General features: G+C 33.7%; 1 protein-coding gene across 1 annotated transcript in view; it reads left to right on the top strand.

Annotated features, from left to right (window-relative positions):
- LOC149559709 (uncharacterized) overlaps positions 1–18,964 on the top strand; it is a 66,802-nt gene that overhangs the window by 46,710 nt on the left and 1,128 nt on the right. The window lies entirely within an intron of this gene.

Here is an 18,964-nt window from a genome sequence, read left to right as displayed (position 1 = left end):
GAATCACATTGTGAACAAATACATTCAAGAACAAAAGCAAGCAGATGAAGCTGCTGGGAGGGCAAGTGCTACTCATCCATTGCAAAGCGATAGGGCTTCAAAGAAAGGGAAAATGCCATCTATGTCTTCAACTTGTGATACCAATAAACCACCGACTTAGGGTCATCCATTCTTACGTTTTCCTCAACAACTTGTAAGTAAGAAAACAATGAGACCATTGGAAGCATCATTTCAAAACGATGCTACAAACATTGTTGATCAAGCTATAACAAGATGTGTATATGGAAAGAGATTATCATTTAATGTTGTTCGCTCACCATATTAGAAATACATGGTGAGAGCAGTTAATGATGCTCCAAAGAGGTTCAAGGGCCCTAGTTATGGGAAGATACTCACCACTTTACTTGATGACGAGGTGGCCCGTGTAGACGCTGCCATGCTGCTCATCGAGGATTCATAGATCGAAACAGGTGTCACAATAGTATCAGATGGATGGAAAGATGCGAGGAACTATCCTCTAGTGAATGTTATTGCGGTGTCTACAAGAAGTGTAATGTTTTTGAGAGTTGTCGATTATAAAGGTCAAGGATGGTCCTTTCATTATAAACATTCTCATCCAAGTCATTGAGCAAGTCGGCTCTTAGAATGTTTTTCAAGTAGTAACTGAAAATGCAAAGAATTGTAGGGCTGTTGACTTATTGGTTGAGGAGCGGTACAAACACATTTTTTGGACACCTTGTGTTGTGCACTCTCTCAACCTAATGCTGCAAAAAATTGGCACTAAGGTTGATTGGATTAAAAAATTGTATGAAGAGGCACAAGATATCCAAATATTTGTCACAAACCACCATATTTAGACAAGTCTCGAAATTGGAGCTCTTAAAGGTAAGTTCAATTGTTTAAAATTTTAACATGTTTAGAAATCTAGTCGCATTAGTTTAGTAATTTTTTTATGTTTTTAAATTTAAATAGATTAGTGTTGATGTCAATTTTTGTACCTAGCAATTGAATATTTGATACGGGATATCAAATACACAATTCCTCTCTTGAAAAGTTAATACTTATGCGGACATAAGCAAGAACTCCAATGTTCCTTACAACTGTGGGTACTAACTCAGTATATCAATGTGATTCGGTGGTAATCACGTAGGTGGCCTTACACTATTTGTTTGAGGATGACTTGGACTTTGGTGGTGATTCGGTGTGAATGCTAGATGATGTTGACGGAGAACGTGATGGTGATGGAGGGTGAATGTTCTTGTAGCTTACAGCTTCTTAACTTTCCTCTTCAAAACTCCAACTCCTAACTACTTGCTATTCTACTCCTACTTCTATGAATGGAAGGATTAGCAAATGGATGGGGATCGAATCTAATGAAAGTTTACCAATGGCTCCACCTCCATAGATGCAATGATTCAAAGGAAAGTGAACTAGTTTACCACACAAGGCTTCCCAACAAGCTGCTAGGATGCTAGTGGCCTAGTTATAAATCCCTATCAAACATCTACTAATACTACCATGCAACTATCCATTTACTCTTTATCTTACTTAGCAACTTCTTGAAATGAAACTTACTTTAACAACTTCAAAATAAAAATCTTATTCTAATTAGTGGAAGTAGAAACTATGCAACAACACCAAAAGCTCTTAATCACCTTGCAAGTCACAACAATGAGAAAGAAAAATGATTTTGGTATTATCTTAGCAACAATTTTTATTGACCCTTACAAATGAGAGCAGATGGCCTTATATAGAGGCCAAAATTTACAATCGACAGTAGAGATAAAGAGGCAAAATCAACTATCTAGATTGGATCCTAAAAACCCTAATTAGGGTTACCACCCCATTGGCCAATGAGAAGAGGCCACCTCGCCAATGGACTAATGAAAAAAAGGAAAAGTGGCAACCAATGAGAAGGCACCAAAAAGGTAGCCAATCAGAATTAGACACTTGTCCTATCCTAAATGAAAGAGAAATTACCACTTGGGCAATACATCAAATGATTTTCCAATATAAATCTTCCTTTTTCTTTCATTCTTTTAGCTAAGGCAATGAACTTAGCTAGTCTTTCGTTAACTTCCTCCATGGGAGGGCAAGCTGTATGCTTTATCTTGAGCTCAGCTGGTTTCATCATGTTGCTTGCTGCTTGTAGTGTCTTCTCATGGTCTTTCTCATACTCTTTTGCGTATCCAATAAAGGCATTGAGGGAGGAAAGGGCCAAAATGTTTCTTCTTGATAGCAACATTTCTTAACTTATCCAATCTTGATCCAAGCCTTGTCTCATTGATGTCCTCTTCTTTGATATCCTCAAAATCAAGTGCCACCCCAATGTCGCTCATCATGGTTGAAATGGAAGTCTTGATGCCTGTACTGTGTTGTGCAACTGCATTCTGTATCTCCTTAAGTGTTCTCAATCTGGTAGTAAGGCAACAAACCAAGACTCTACCCTACTCAATCCTCCTTCATCAACCAACTTGGCCCTTTCCAAATATTTCTCTGGTAGCCCAATGAACGCCTGTAGCCTGGGAATAGTTAAATCCTTGACTGGAAGGAAATCCTTCCACTCCTCTTTAAATGTTCTGAATTTGTTTCTAACAGTCACTAATGTCCTGAATGTTGAGATAAAGGAAGGTGAGAAATTTCACCCGTCTTGGATTGTATCATGGCTTCGATCCTTCACTTCATGCAGTTGAGCTAATATCTCTTCTAGGTTGCTCCCCCTGTCTTGAGGAAGGGCCGTCTAGTGCAATTGTTGGATAGGCTGACAATCTCTCCAATATTTTTTCTCGGCCTCCAACTTCATAATCCTTCCATTTGCCTTCCTCAACCTTTCTCTGATTGAAACTATACCCTCCTAGATCTCCTCACATTCCATGTCATCAGTGTTTCTTCCCAAGTCATGCTCTACTATTTCATATTCTTGAGCTGCAATCTCATCCAATGCCTTGTTGATTGTTGGTATAACGATCTGAATCTTTCGGTGACCATCATTGTCGCTCCTGATTACCTTTGCCACCTTTTTTGCCATTTGTCTTTGGTTCGCATATCACCCTTTTCTATTAATCCTTGGATGTCTTCAACTGTTCGGGCGGTTACTACCTCGCCTCTTGGCATAAGCATTTGCCTTAACCATAGTGGTGCAGTGCATCTTCGCAAATTTGGATTTGGTTCGACTAACAAGGCATCATTGACGGCCTCAGGCACCTGACTTATTTCCTCAATATCAATCGACCCATCTTCTTCACTAGTAACCTTCATGTCATCTCCACGTTGGTTTTCTAAGACAAGAGAGTACTCGGTGCTATCATTGTAAGCACTTGACTCTGATTCAAAGCATACCTCGATCGTGGTCCTTTGTTCACTTGTGTTGTCTTCTTGACGTCTACCCTTAATTATACTTTCCCTTGATGGCGCTGCATTCTGTCTCTTTGCTGGAGTTTTCGAATGTTCTTTTCCTTTTTCAACCTCCAAAGCTCTCTTCTTGCTTCTAACCATTTCTTATTGCTGGCTACTTCCTTCACCTTTCTATCCGACTGATTTTGTTGGGTCCTCTTTTGGTTTCATCTTCTTGTAAGGTGTATCCTTTGACTTTGTAGCTTCCTTAATCTTTCATTATACCACGACTTGATGTGTAAATCAACTGTCCCCGTAACTGCTTCTAAGGAAGGATCCTGACGATCATCCCAATCCATTAGATTGAACTCTGTTCCCTCTACTGTAGCATAATCTTCTCTCAGCACATCTCCATCATCTTCTAGTTGATTGGGAATATCAAGGCCTCTCCATTTGATATCTCTCATCATGTTTACCGACAATTTTGAGAAAGTTAGCTTTCTCACGTGAGTTATCCTTGGCATTGGCCCTAAAGTCTTCTATAGTGGGAACATGTTTAAATGCATTTCCGTGAGATACCTTGATAAGACCATTAGGATCAAATCCTTGCCTTGCTTTGTACCATCCTAGATGATACCATTCTAATTCCTTCTCCGTAGCTGCAAAGGTGACACGATTGGGGCAACTATCATTGCCAATTCCGAATGAGAAGGTAATCCTTGTCTTACCCTTGAGTTTCATTATTTTATCATAATGCTCAAGTTGCCTAGCCAATTCCATCAAAACTACTTTATCGGGTCGGTGTTTTGGAAGCCTCTTGGGACAAATTGTGCTCCCTGCTACTCTAATGTATATGAATTGCGGAAATTGGATGAACCAACTCCCATATTCTTAATCTTTGCTTTTGCTTCTGATGAGAGCCTCCTAGCAGGTGTCCCTTGTAATACCCTTACTGTCATTATGACGAAGGCATCACAAAACATTTTGTAATCTTTGTTGTTGTGCAAATGAAGTTGTGGATAGCATTCATGCACCAAATATTGTCCCAACCCATTGCCGATTTCTCCTAAGGCCCTAAGTCCTGGATTTTTATACAATCTAGCAATCAGATAGGTCCCCATGTAGAACTGCTTTTGATTTTGTACGGTTCTAAGTTGCAACTTTAGACTTTGAGACTTTTTAGCCCTCCTTAGTGTGGTTTCAGTATCTCTTCCTTGTCCTCAATTTGTCTCATGCTTTTATATTATCTCTTGCCTTTTGATGTGGTGCTCTAAGTGTTGCTTTGTCACCTTTTTGGTCACATCTTCTAATAGGCCTTGTATCACCATATTCCATATGCACTCCCTTTGAACCTTCTGGAGGTTTTATCTCTATCCCTCTTTGGGAACAAGTAGACCTAGGTTGACTTGTTCTGGAGCAGGTCAACCTTAGGTCAACCTATTCCAAAAGATGTTGACCCAGGTTGACCTCTTCCTTAGTGATTGTAGAGCTTGAGACCCGAAGTTCTTTAGGGTTCAAATTATTAACTCTTTGGTTCTCAGTTGGTTTGCATTGTTTTCTTGCTTGAAAACTTGTATATAAGGAGGCTTGGGGGCTTCATTTTCAAATCACACTTTCACAAGACATCAAACAAGCAAGACAAGTCATTCAAGTATTCGAGCATCCATTAAGTGCAAGTTTTTTCCTTTTTGCATCAAGCTTCTTTCTTCAAGGTGGCAGTGGAGTTTGACTTCAAAGGAAGAGATCTATTATTCTTGTTCCTTCAAGTTCTTCTATCACTCATCCATGGCACGTCACATACATTTCTACACATAAGGTTTTAGCTTCTTTAATTTCCTTTTGGTTTCTTTGAGTCAAGACTATTACATTCACATACTTGATCATATATCGAATGCAATTGCATCTTCAAAGGTAATGGTATCTTTAATTTGATATTATTCAGTCCTATTACATTATAACATTTCCTTTATCAATTATATTTTATTTCTAAAGTTGATTCCTCAATCTAGGGCTTGACCAAGGCAAGTACTCATCTACCCAACAACTAAATTTTTTTATTTTAAGTGTGTAGGAACATGATAGTGAAATTGTGGTTACTGATATGAAAACAACTCTTCGAAAGCTTTCCAATGAATTTGGGTTGACCTTGTTACAATCCTTGGGAACATGGTGACATCGCATGAATTGTTCCAAAACAATTACCACCAAGTCTGCATGTTCTTTGCTCCTCGTTCGAAAAAATAGTTTCTAGGTTTTTTTAATTCTATTTAGAGATTCGAAGTTAGATTTGTAGTTACAAGTCCAGATCTACACTCTTTGGAGCAAAAACACATCTTTTTTTATGCATTTCTTGGAGAGTCCTTTATATTTCATTTCATTTCACATATTTAACATAATTATGTATCGTAATTGGGTTGATTGTATACTCATTAGTTCAATTTTGCATACACATTATCACATACAGGCATCCCTATATTGCATTCCTTTATTGCAATTCAAATTTGGTATTGGCATCCCTTCCTTTTGAGCTTTGCTGATATAATTTGGATTCGAGAGATAATTGTATTTGGAGATTCTCCCTTTCCCTACACACATCTTTGAATGTTTAGTGTGTCAATTTCCCCCTAAACAATTATATCTTATTTATAAGAATACTCGAGTTAAGGGATCAATTATCTACAATTGGATATATAATTGATAACAAAGAATTAACAATGTTGACTTTCAACATACTTCTCGCACCTTGGGAATCGTTCATACAAGAGATAAGTGGTCAATCCAAACTCCTAAGATTCAACTAATGAAAAATCAAGACTAATCATCAAAGGGATTGATAGGATAAAATCACAAACCTATGTCACCCTTTTATAAAGGAAAAGGCTAACAAAAGTATAATTGTTAAGCTTCAATGACATAAAACTAGTAATATTATTTAGAATATAAAAATGAAGTAAACTAATGAAGTGTGTATATATAGATGAAGTTTAAGATTATAATTTTTAATAATTTGGAATAAGAATTGGTATATTTTCCTAATTTTTATAGATAATTTTTAGTTGCTAAAAAATACTGAAAATTAGGGGTTTCGTTCCCATCACAAAACTCTATGGAAATAAACTTATTTCTATTTGAACTTAGACTATGTTATAGATAACATATATAACTAGAACAATAAAAAATAAAATTGACTTTGAACCTACATTTTCTCTTTTATAATGATTCTGTGTTGCATAAAAATGTAACTAAAGGAAAAAACATTAAGCAACTAATGCACATTCCTACATTATCATGCAAAACTTCAAAATATGAAAGAAGACATGTAAATGAACAACACAATAGCACTATGCAAACCTCATGAAACCATCAAGTCTAGATGATTTCATTGCTCATGGGATGTGGTTGCTCACAAGTCCAACAACATAACAATAAGGTAGATAGTGCTTGTGGAAATGAGGAGAGGGCTCTCCTTTTATAGGAAAATGGATGCAATGGACGGTTAAGATTGAATACAAGATGGAGGGCTAAGATCTCTCAGGATTGATGAGGTGTTAATGAGGTGGAGGACAAGTAGACTCCACATGGATTAGGGTTTTGACCATTCAAAGGGGGCAATATGCTCACACATGTGTGAGCAACCTTTGATGGTGACATGATTAATGAGGTGTGAGAAGCATGGCTTCTCAAACATGTGTGAGACAACTTGATTCTCATGCAAGAGGACAAGTGTGCACGAGTTGTGAGAAAGATGGCTTCTCACACGTGTGAGACAACTTGACTCTCATGCAAGAGGACAAGTGTGCAAGAGACATGCAAGACATGAGGGATGAGGAAAGTGTGAACATCTCTCACACATGTGTGAGGATTCCTCACACATGTGTGAGAACACACTTAGGATTAAGAGGAGATTAGCTAGGATGATTAGGAAAAGAAAGCATGATTAAGGAAGTGGGTAGGTTTAGCATGATGGGTTAGGTAGGATAGTGAGGTTAGGTGAGGGTCAAAAGTAGGAGCCATGTGCTTAAATAGGATTAAATGTAATATTTAATTTCAAATGGGATTTAGGCAAGGAATTAATTAAGTAAATGACATACTTAATTAAAGTGAAAGGGGTTAGATGCAAGTGGGAATAGGTTAAGATTTAAATAAACCTTAGTTTAGTTAAATCAAGGAAAGGGGAATATAATTAAATAAATGTAAATTTATTTAATTAAATGAAAAAGTAATTAAATAAATAATAAATATTTATCTAATTGGTTAGAAAATGGGTTTTGGACAAATTTAGGTGTCTACAGATTCAAATTTCAACTCACCTGAAATCGACAATTTTCATGTCCCACCACATTTTTCAAAACAAATTTGTTCTAACTAGAAGAAAAATTATACATCATGGAAAAGGACTCTCTCCTCTAGGACATCATATAATTAATTTTTTTTTGATATGATTTAATATTTTTTTTTTCTTTATGAATATCAACATCTTTTCGAGTGTTAAAATATGTTCTTATAGAATTTTTAAATTATAATATACTATGTCTAATTGAAATATTATGAACTCTATATGAGAATATTCTTGACCTTGAGCTCTATAAAATGGTGTTTATATGTTACTAAAAAAATTATCATAAAAATAGTAAGATTTATTCAAACGCCCATTTTTTGAAATAATTTTATTTCTTTAGTAATTGGGTACAAACTAGTATAAAACATGTATTTAATAGACATTTCCAATTGGAAAAGTGTGAGACCATATATAACTTAGCCAAAATGAATTTATCTAGATCACATGTTTGAGGAAAATTGATTCTCGGATAGAAATACTCAAATTTAGTCATTCTGATAAGTTAGCCTAAAGGGTGACACAACTTTGTACTTTTACCCATCATAATAAACAATTGTGGTGGAGACATTCAAGTATTGAGTACAAATTCACACAAGAAAGGGAAGAAATGAAACTTTGAACGAAAAAGGGGAAGAGACAACAATAAACATTCATTCAAAAGAAAGGACATGTCTAAGGTGCATTGCTATAGATGTGACAACTATGTACATCTCTCTGTAAAATGCTCATAAAGAATCTCGAGGCAAGACTCATTATCAAAAGTCAAGGGTACAAAAAAATGGTCAATTTTTCAACATTATCAAGCGAATTAATGACCAATGTAAATACTTGGGTCTTTGACAATGGAGCATCTCATCAAATAATCGGATTCAAAGAGCAATTGGATAGTCTTGAAGTGTCTTCAAATGAAGAAGACACTATTTAAGATAAGTCGACCTATATTGTGAAAGGAATCATGACCTGCACAATTCAATTAAAGTCTGGAGTTTCTTTACAACTATCTGGAGTATTATTTGTACTAGGCATCAAAAGAAATCTAGTATCCATCTCAACCTTTGAAGACAAAGGGCATCAAATCACCTTCTTGGATGGGAAAGTTCTTACTTGGCCTAAGAACTCAAACATCAAGAATGCATATAGAGTAGGAGTTCGTGATAAATGTTTATACAAACTTTGTAATGTTCAAACCCAAGCCTTAACTCATATATTTCCACTGCAAATGAAATATGACATAGAATGTTAGGACATCTTCACTTCCATGGCCATCTCCCATAGAGAAACTTGTTATTGGATAACTTAAATTAAACGGGTTGTACCTTACATAAGAACTCTAAAGTGATTTTTAATTATAGTAAGCAAAAATTAAAAAATGTACTTGAATTTATTCACATTGAGTTATGTGGACAAATAACATTACCCTCCTTAGGGGGATTTTTATACCATGTTATTTTTGTTGATGACTACTCGAGGAAAACTTGGATTTATTTCTTAAAACTTAAAGATTCAAATAAAGTACTATCAAAATTCAGTGAATTCAAACCGTTAGACATGACTAAGAAATGAATCAAAACCCTAAGGTTAGATAATGGGGGAGAGTATATCTTAGAAAATTTTTAATTCTTTTTGCAGTACTATTTGGATTACAACGTTCCATATAACCCTCACAAAATGGGGTAGTAGAAAGGAAGAACATGACCATAATAGAAACTGCTAAAGCTATGATGCATGATTAGAACATTCATACCTCATTTTGGGTAGAAACTTCTAATATTGCTATTTCCATAGAAAACAGATGTCTTCATTCTATTCCAGACAATACAACTCTTGAAGAAGCTTTTATTGGAAACAAGTTTGACTTAAATCAGTTAAGAATCTTTAGTTGTCCAACCTATATTCACATTCATAAGGAGAAAAGATCTAACCTAGAGCTATTAGGAAAGAAAGTGATATTTGTTGGATATAGTGAATCATTCAAAGCCTATAGGATACATGTTCTTGGTCAAAAAATAATTAAACTTAGCAAATCTATGTAACTTTTGAAGAAGACATCACATTCAAAATATCTTCATACATTAATGAGGCAGACGATGACTCCTCAAGACATGGAAGATCTTGACATTGAGGTTTAGAGGGAGATAATTGTAGAATAATGAACCTATAAGCCCTAATCCTTAACCTCTTGAACCTATCACTAATAGAAACATACCACTCTAGGCAATGAAAATAATTAAAGAAGAAAACTATGTTGCACCTAAGGGCACATTTAGAGAAAGCAAGAAACCTAGAGGTTACTCAAACTATGTTGCCCTTATGAGTGAACTCATTAAGTCTGAACCTTAAAGGTTGAATAAACACTAAAAAATCAAGTTTGGAAAGATGCCATGATCGAAGAAGTACCAATTCATTCTAAAGACCAATGTGTGGACATTATGCTTGAGCCTAAACGAAAATCAATTGTCTCATCCAAATGCCTATTTAAAATCAAACATGTGTGCATATGGAAGTATTGTAAAACACAAGCTTGATTTTTTTCTAGAGGATTCTCCTGGAAGGCTGGAATTGATTATAAAGAAACATTTGCCCCTGTTGTCTAGTACACTTTTGTGAGGACCATAATTGTATCACCGCCTTGAAAGGATGGAAAATACACATGTATCTAAAGGTTACATTTCTAAATGGTATTGTAGAAGAATTATACCTAGAGAAAGTTGAAGGATTTATTATTCATGTTAATAATTTTCATGTTTGCAAATTCAAGAAGGCTCTCAATGGCCTCAAACAAGCCCCTTGCGCATGACATGGAAGTATATATAGTTACCTCACCAAGATGGGATTCTACAAGAACAAAGTAAATCTACATCTTTACTCCAAGGTAACAAAATGTGGCATGTTAATCCTTGTCCTTTACATTAATGATATACCATTCATAGGTGAAGATCACCTCACCATGAAATGAAAACAAGATATTGCTTTTCAATTTGATATGAAGGACTTGAGTCTCTTGCATTACTTTATAGGATGAAGTATGACAAGAAGACAATTGTATCATTCCAAATCAAGGTAAATACACTGTTGATATTCTAAACAAATTGGAATGATGGATAGCATACCTATGTCTACACCCATGAAACAAATCTACATAAACAAAAAGATGAAGCCTCATACATAGAATTAGCTGATCCTACTTCTATCAACAAATAATTGGATCATTGATGTATTTGTTGAATACCGGGCTAGATGTTTGTTATGCATAAAATAATCTTAGTACACGTGTGAACCTATGAAAATGCACCTTGTAGCAACAAAACATATCATGAGGTATCTACATGGAACCATTGGACTAGGACTAAAATATGATAATATAGATATACGTCTACATGAATATTTCAACTTGGATTGGGTTGGTAATGTTGTTGATCGCAAAAGTACCCCAGGATGTTGTTTCAACTTAGGATCTGCCATGATATCTTGGTTCAACAAAAAACAATCTTTATTTGCACAGAGCTTTATGGAAGTCGAGTACATTGCAACATCAATTGGAGCTCTAGAAGCAATATGGTTGATGAAAGTATTGATAGGGTTGTTTGGACAATCCATAGACCCCACTATTATACACTGCAATAATCAAAATTGTATTTAACTTTTAGTGAATTCAATATTTCATAATAGAACACATTGAATCTTAACATTATTTTAGGGACATGGTGAAATTTTTTTTCATACAACTGAGATACATCAACACAAATGAGCAAATTGCTAATATTTTAGCTAAGCCCCTCACAAAATTAAAGGTGGATTATTTCAGAAGTAAACTTGGTATGGTATAAATGTAATTATCTTTTTTGAGGTTGATTCTCAATAAGTTTTTAATGTTAAAAGATATCTATGTTTACATTCTCTTCTTATCATGTGAGTTACTACATGATTATGTAGAAACATCAGTAAGGTGACAATCCTTCAGTGACATTTGATTGTGGTTACTATTGTAAGGTGACAATCTAAACAATAGTTTAACTTGCTATCATGATGGATGCCATATGGATGATGTCTATAGAATTATGATAGTGCATATGTCTCATGTAACTAAGTACATAGTTGCTGAGATATGTTAGGGTAGATGCTATGAGACTTAGTATCATTGGAGACATGTGCAAATATCTTCTTTGGTAGCAGACTTAATGCTAGTGCACATACCAAGGAAGATATAAGTATGCAAATGTCTTATGGTTGTACCATACTTTTGATGATACCATAAGGTAACATCTAAATGATGGATATATGTAGTTATCCTTAATCACACCATTTTCAATAATATCATATTCAGATGATTTTTCCCCTCATAAGTTGAGAGTGCATTCCCTAGCTAAGAGGGAGTGTTAATGTTGTAGTTTCAGTTAGATTAGTTTGATTAAGAGACAAATTGTTTAAATTAGTATATTGAAATATGTTCACCAGTTAAACATTATCTCTAATAAATATTTCTTAGATATTTTGTTAGAAATGGAAAAAGAAATATGTAAATTAGCATTACCAAGAAAGAATCGAAGCGAGTTAATGCATGAAAAGATATTACCATAAGATAGAAGAGAGAAAGCTTCAAGATCCAACACCATGAGACAATATATTTGAAAAGGGGAAAGCAAAGAAAACCCCTTGTGAGCATTATGAATGAGGCATGAAAAGCCTAAGGAGAGAGAGGGAGAGAGAGAGAGAGAGAAATCACTCATACAAAAATTGAGAAGAGGAAGAAACCTCATTAGAAATGAGAGAGGATGGTCATCTCTTAAATAGAGATGAGAGAGAGGAGTTAGAATGTAACTCCCATGTCTATGAATGCCACCATTCATAAGTGTGTGAGGCCAAGTGTGAGATTCCTCTTAAGGAGGAATAATTTAAATTACAAATTACAATAAATATTTGTCCTCACATATTCCACTAGAGGACAAAATAAGATGTAGTAGAAAAGAGACAAAAAAGAAATATATTAGGATACCTTGGCATTGAGGAACAAAGTGGGACAAATGGGAAATCCCCATAAAATATCATCCTCGCATTGAGGAACAAAGTGGGACAAATGGAGGGAAACTCCATTGAAGTAAGTGCACACCAATTATAGGTTGGAGGGATACTCCACAGGCTAGATAAGGCAACTACGAGTCAGTTTAAAACTGTCGGGTCCACCATAGTTAACCTTGAAAAATTGGCTCCCGATGCAACTTACACAAGATCAAATAAAAAACATATAAACCAATGGTATAAAACCATAAACTACTACCATGAGCATAAAGAGATGCTATAAAAGCATAAAATTGCAACCATGTGCAGATAGATCATTAGAACATAGTAAAATCAAATCATTAAATAATGAAGGCAATAGTGTAAGATAACTCATAAACTTGAAAAAAATATGCAGAGATAACATTGAAGAGCAATAAGCAAGATTAGTGTATGGATATCAGGTAGAAAACTCCATTAAAGGTGAACATGGGTATGTAAACTATTTGAAGGATAGAAAGAATTAAAGATATTTACTTTACACAAGAACATACACATCACAATCAAAATAGCTTGTATATTTATCTTGGTATATATGTGTGCACCCATATATACTTGAATAAATATACCTAAAAAAAATACCATAGTATGAAATCACACTAGTACAATTATTAAATCATAGCTTAATGCTAGAAAAATGATTACCCCTTTGTTTTTTTGGAATAATCACCTTTATGTTGAATACCTTGGTCCAAAATATAATCTCAAGGTAATAAGAACATAAAGTCATGGGGCTAGAAAAAATCTCCCCTTTTTCCCATACATATGCCTCCAAGATTAGAAGTGTTTTAAAAAGAATTTTTTGAAATAAACATTAAAAAAGATATAACTATGTGCATACAAATAAACTAATAATATATAAAAAAATGTCCTATTTCTATATAGAAAGAGATGTGTAAAACCATAGTATAATTGATTGTGAGACACACTAATCAATATTTGGTGAAAGACAAAGAATCAGTGAAAATTGTAGCTATGAATCATCCCCTTGAAAAGGTACAAGTTACAATGAAATTAATATACCCTATTTAACATTTGGTGCAAAATCTAGCAAATAAATCAAATTTGTAGCATCCTTTAGCAAGTTCTTCAAACAAACAATAAATGCAATATGTGTTATGCATATATGAGAGTTTGAACTATTTAATTTAATTTTGTAAAATTAATATAGGCATGCTTATATAATATATAAACTAATAAGATATAACCTTCTATTGAAGTACTACACCAAAAAAAGAGTGTTTCCTACAAATAATAATCAAAATGAATGTCTTTTCATATCATTTAATTTAATCTATAGATTAATGATTAAAAATAGAGAAAAAGATTAAAAAAAAAAAAAAAAAACTTAGATAAAAAGTTTTAATAGGAAAAAGCTTACAACACAACTATAAATTATAAGCTGCTTACTTAGAATAATTGAAATAATGAATCATAATAGTAAAAGAGACAAAAAATTGATACTCAAATTTCATATAAAACGTTATATTACACTTATTTTTAAATAAAATAAATGTTTAGATTAAAAAATAAGGATTATAACAACAGACAAGAATAATAAGATAGGTGTTTTTGAAAAAAAAAACACTTTAATGGAAATTAAGATATATAAGATAAACCAAAAATTATGATTACTTGGTAACATTAATACAAATAATAACAAAGGAGCAGAACAATAATGAGATAATGATACAAAGAGAACAATGAATATGATTAATATAAAATTTGTTACAGCTAACCTTGCAAAAAAGGTTAGTAAAAAATGATAGAGTTCAGATAAGGGAGATAAGAATATACTAAAAAAAATATTAAGAAACTTTCCAGAAAAGAGATTGCAGAAATTGATTTGAAATGATTTGATTTTTGAAAAAAGTGACAGAGAATGTAGAGAACGAAAAAAAATGGAACAAACTCATAATAGAGTATGAGCTGGAGTAAAACAACAAATAGATCAAAGACGTAATATAAATCATTCAATCCTGCATAACAAGTGTTAACAACTAAAAATAGAAAGAATATAATGAGAAAATCTGAGAAAAGGAAGAATAAGAATTATGCATGTAAATAATCCAACGCATGTCCAGATAATTTAATGCAATGAAATAAGAAACAAAAGAAATAACTCAGATGAAGAGTGGGTGGGGAGAGCATGACACCTATCAAATGGAAGCTACAAATTTTACACAGAGACGCTCTCATGGCGGGAAACTAGACCTACGAGTAGAGGCTAATCCAGATGCTAAAGAGGGAATCCATGCGGGTGAAGGCTCTCAACAAACGGGTATGCCAAAAATTGAACAAGGGCAAAGAAACAACTGAGGGCAGAAAATACGAGATCGAGGGTTACAACGGCGAGGTGAAATCAGGGATATCTGCAAGGCTGTGATCTTCAGTACATTTGGTGTAGGCTCGGAGCAAAATCCCGAATCAACGGGTGCAACCCTACCAATGGCACTTTCTCCAAAATCTGCAATCAAGGTGTCTGAATTCCTCTTCGGATCATGAAGAACCTTAAAGCTAGCAGGCATAACACCTGATTATAGTTTAAGGCATCTTCTGTAGAATCCAGAGCAGCTATGATGCCCACGGGCTTCCCATGAAAATAAACAAGTGATTTCCTGAGATTCTCCCAGGCATCAGCCACCATTGGATGAGTAGCAAAAGGGGTATGACACAAGGAGCCAGGAGTCCCCATTCCAGATTGAAAACTCATGCTCGGAGGAATGGCGGCCGTCGCCATTGCCTCGAGCCGCTCAGAACTCTTTATGGGCTGCAATCCCACCTTATTATGGCTGGTGCTACTGGAATGAGCCGTGGAGGCCAAATCATTAGGGCTTTTCTCATCCATCGATCTGGTTTCCAGATTCAACGGCCTCGGCCTCATTTCTACCATTGCCCCTCCTTCCCCACACGCCAGAGACAGGGAATCCATCGCTAGCATATTGGAAGGCATTTGGCAATCAAAAATTATACACTTTCCATGAGTCGATTAACAAGCGTGAAAACACCCAATATTTATACTTCGAACAAGCTTTTCCCCCAAATCCAAGCGAACCAACAAATGTAAACTAATAGAGGAGGATTTTGCTCTTTAGTTCCCCGAAGTTAAGTAGATTTCAAGACAGGAAGTGAACAGGAAACATACTTGAGGTTAGAGAAAAAAAAAACGACTTAGAAGGTGAAAATTGGGACAAGCACTGGAATTAAAAAAAAATTAAATTAGGAGTGTGATATCTTTAAATTTATATTATTTTCTTTATCGACAATTTATCGAAACCTACACAAATTAGAGCAAATAGGAGTTAATCGAGTTTGGCGGTAAACCAGCCAAATCCAAAAAAAATTCAATTTCTTCCAACTTAAGAAGATTAAAAAGGAATTAGTGAAATCTCTCTCAAGAGTCTCCTTCAAATTGTACCTTCATGCAAACACTCAAAAACAAAGATTAAACTACTCTGATACCATGTTAGAAATGGAAAAAGAAATATGTAAATAAGCATTACCAAGAAAGAATCTAAGCGAGTTAATGCATGAAAAGATATTACCCTAAGATAGGAGAGAGAAAGCTTCATGATCCAACACCATGAGACAAGATATTTGAAAAGGGGAAAGCAAAGAAAACCCCTTGTCAGCATTATGCATGAGGCATGAAAAGCCTAAGGAGAGAGAGAGAGAGAGAGAGAGAGAGAGAGAGAGAGAGAGAGAGCAATCGCTCATACAAAAATTGAGAAGAGGAAGAAACCTCATTAGAAATGAGAGAGGATGGTCATCTCTTAAATAGAGATGAGAGAGAGGAGTTATAATGTAACTCCCATGTTTATGAATGCCACCATTCATAAGTGTGTGAGGCCAAGTGTGAGATTCCTCTTAAGGAGGAATAATCTAAATTACAAATTACAATAAATATTTGTCCTCACATATTCCACTAGAGGACAAAATAAGATGTAGTGGAAAAGAGACAAAAAAGAAATATATTAGGATACCTTGGCTTATATCCTAATATATTATAATAATAAAGAAAGGTGGTCTAACCTTGGTTTATAAACACACCAAGGAAAGATTACAACTTCTAACATATTTACATAGACAAGTTTAATAAACATTTAAAAATAATAATAATTTGATTAATACTACTTATCAATTTTGCTCTATCTACAATTTAATTTTTGTGTAGAATTAATCCTTTAACCTGATTATATTTTGCCATCAATTTAATGAAATCAATGTACATATGATAACATTCCAAGTGGATCAATTATAGCAGTGATCACTATTGTGATTAAATTAAAAAAACAATATTTTTATGTTATGGATCAATGGGTTATGAATTTTGGGCCATCTCTTATATAGAGACATGTCTCCTTGGCACATTTTTATATTCAGATCGGGTCTGCTCTTGAAACACACAAATTACAAAAATAGTGATATTCAATAAATATTGGCTTACAATCCAACTTAGCTATTCGAATCTGCAAAAGGAATTTAAATAACTCATATCAATATTTAGGTAGTATTCAAGAGTTTCCTTGTCCAATCTAGATTTTTGGAACTTCATTTGTTCATGACTTCAATATATGAACTCATTTGTTCTTCACCATTATAGGATGGTGCAATTTATGAATTCTTATTATATAGGTAGATCTGCCATTTAATAATTTTGTTTCATTTTAAACATTATAAAATTCAAGGAAACATGATAAACTATTGTGAATGCATTAATGATAGAGGGCATATTTCAATTGTCTAATAATCTTATTCTATTTCTTTTCATTTTTAATTTTAGTAATTTTCAGAAGCCTTTTACATCACCTTAGATCAAATGTGTGTATTATGAAAAGAAAAGCATGATTGCTTTATAAACATATTGGCTGACAATCCAACTTAGCTATTTGAATCTACAAAAGGAATTTAAATCACTCATATCAACATTTAGGTAGTATTCAAGAGTTTCCTTGACCAATCTAGATTTTTGGAACTTCATTTGTTCATAACTTCAATAGATGAACTCATTTGTTCTTTAGCATTATACGATGGTGCAATTTATGAGTTCTTATTATATAGGTAGATTTGCCATTCAATAATTTTGTTTCATTTTAAACATTATTAAATTCAAGGAAACATGAAAAGCTGTTGTGCATGCATTAATGATAGAGCAATTATCTAATAATCTTATTCTATTTCCTTTCATTTTTATTTTAGTAATTTTCAGAGCCTTTTACATCACCTCAAATCAAATGTGTGTATTGTGAAAAGAAAAGCATGATTGCTTTATAAACATATTTACAAAATGTAGCACGTTTTTCAATATCATTATATTAGTGTGTTATATTGTTTTGCATCTTTTATGAATAGGGATCTTATTGGACCATCTTTAGTAGCATAATTATAATTTTATAGAAAGAATCATGTAGAAGAGATAATAAAATAACGAATTAAAATTTTTGTTCTATATTTTTAAGCAAACAAAGAATAAAACATAAAAATAATAGTGTATTAAGAAATCCTTAGCATTCATATATAAAAATAAAAATAAAAAATATAAAAGAAAGTGTCCGTTTACATTGAAAGGAAAGTTGTCATTTTCAATTAGATAGTAAAAAAAGTCTCAAGTCTTCTTCTTTTTATGATACAAATAAGAACAATAATACTATTATATAATTACGCCTCTCAACTAATAAAACCTAGACTTATATTTGTCTTTTGACCCATATAATTGAAACTTTTGTTATGAAATTAACATCTCATGTTCATGAAATGTTTTATTTTTCGATATTTGTTAGATCTTTGATGAGACCATTAAAGACATTTATCCTCAATTTTATGATAGTTCTTACATCTTTAACTATAATGAAAAGAACATTTTGAACCCCTATTCCTTTTGTCTTATTAGGTTTCTACTTTGATAGAATTTGGAATTGTTTCAGAATCTTCATTTCATACTGTCTTATTAGGTTTCTACTTTGATAGATTTTGCTTCATACTGTAACCATTGACACTTTTAATTTTCATTTGGTGATCCAGACATCTAAGTTTATGGATTTGCTTGTTGATTGATGAGAGTAACATTATTTGATGTATTATTTTTCAAATATAAAGAAATGAGTTAATTATAAAAGAAATTATTGAGGAATTCTCTCAGTTAAACATGTTCTAGCTGGAGTAGTATTCGGTTGGGTAACCTCCGGAAAGTATCGATACGTTATCTTTGTAAACAACACCTAGATGAAATGAGTGCCA

The sequence above is a fragment of the Cupressus sempervirens genome, chromosome 4 (assembly GCF_028749045.1).
Source record: "Cupressus sempervirens isolate cs-2001-9-10 chromosome 4, ASM2874904v1, whole genome shotgun sequence".
NCBI classification, from domain to species: domain Eukaryota; kingdom Viridiplantae; phylum Streptophyta; class Pinopsida; order Cupressales; family Cupressaceae; genus Cupressus; species Cupressus sempervirens.
This window is presented reverse-complemented; position numbering and strand designations above follow the sequence as displayed.